This window comes from Ostrea edulis, chromosome 1 (genome assembly GCF_947568905.1).
Source record: "Ostrea edulis chromosome 1, xbOstEdul1.1, whole genome shotgun sequence".
In the NCBI taxonomy this organism is placed as follows: Eukaryota; Metazoa; Mollusca; class Bivalvia; order Ostreida; family Ostreidae; genus Ostrea; species Ostrea edulis.
The window spans coordinates 89,252,744-89,254,380 of record NC_079164.1 but is presented as its reverse complement, the minus strand read 5'-3'; the positions used below and the strand labels follow the sequence as shown (position 1 = coordinate 89,254,380).

The 1,637-nt window shown below is 33.7% G+C and overlaps 1 non-coding gene across 1 annotated transcript; it reads right to left on the bottom strand.

Moving 5' to 3' along the window:
• On the bottom strand, positions 1-164 carry LOC130051345 (U1 spliceosomal RNA). Its single transcript, XR_008799818.1, has one exon. It is a non-coding gene; the product is annotated as a U1 spliceosomal RNA (small nuclear RNA).
• Positions 165-1,637: the final 1,473 nt, after the last annotated feature.

The window sequence follows — 1,637 nt, the reverse complement described above, 5'->3', positions numbered from 1 at the left end:
CAGGGGTTAGCGCGAACGCAGACCCCTACACTAAAAAATTACGTGCCCGAGTAACCCGCATTTGGGGTTATCGCAAACTTCAGCCAAACCGGAGTGCAATGGTAAGGCCTCGATCTGGGGGAACCGCCTTGCTGATCATGGTATCCCCTGCACCAGGTAAGTATGATTTATTAACTTTCAGAATAGTATATGTATTTAGTGTACTAGTAATGTTTTTAAAGATTATAAATTATAATAATATTGTCATTGATATAAATATTTTAATGTTTTTCGCATAACAATGAATAAATATTACTACATAAGATTTATACTAATATAATATTTATAGTGTTACATAATTTTTTGAAAATTTGAATATTTTTATCTTGTAATTGTATTTCAAAAATGTTTTTATGTGAATGAGAGGAAAGCACCGATTATCTTTCCTTTAAATTTTTACAAAGAATTTTTTGGGGTACATCAATCATTCATGTTTAGTTCTTCCTAACATACATCTAGTGATCATTTGAAATGTGTGACGTTTCTGTAAAATTACTATAAATAATGAAGTTCTTTGAACCAATTTAAACTTATTTTTGCGGGACCGGGGAGGACACATTAAAATCAAGATCGATAACTCTTGACATCTTACCAGCGGTCCAAATATTATACATATAATTATATCATATTCTAAGACTAATAATTCGTGCCGGGGAAAAAACACAACTTAAATTGTAACACCATAGTATTACAATGTCAGGCTGTCAAACACTTAAAAAAAAATTAGGGCTAATTTAGGCCTAAAATAATTTTATATGTAGGCCGGCCTACGTAATGTCAAAAGTTTCAAGTGAGCCGGTATTTTGATTTGTAAACCGTCACCCACATACATCTCATTTGCATGGAAAATTTGTGGTCTTAAGGTAGTACTCTACATCGTCATAATGGCTGACTTCCTTTAAAAACATGGATGAAAAAATCGATATCAGCAATATTTGGCTTTTCCTTTTCAATTTAAATACCTAGCCGAGTAGCTCAGTAGGTTAGAATACCGACTGCTGACCTGTAGGTCGGAGGTTCAAGTATACAGCAGGGATTTTAATATTTTTTCAGATTACCTTCCACTAAAACTGTATTTTTTGACAAAATAAAGTAAATTTGAAAATTTTCAACTTCAAAATATTATTGTACATATCCTCCACTTTTCATCTACGTCAAATTTCTCTGGTGTAGCACACCTCCTTAATTCACACGCGAACGCTGGAACAAATAACAACAGTGACCGTCCATATTGACACACGTTTACACATGTTCCCAGGTTTGACGGGAGCACCTGCAGAAAATCAATCTTGGGAATATAAAATGAGGTGTCTTAATTTTCTTGACAACCTAAATAATAATTTAATCACGTTGGACAAGATGTGTTTGTGAAACACAAAGGCCCCCGATAATTGCCAATACCAAAGACGACCAAGGTCACAAGGACAAATATCTTGGTACCAGTAGAAAGATCTTGTCACAAGAAATACTCATGTGCAATATGAAAGCTCTAATATTACTAATTTAGAAGTTAATTAAGACCAATGCCAATTTTTTTTAAATTAGGTCAAATGTCAAGGTCAAAAGGTTTAGTACCAACGGAAAGGTCTTGTCATAAG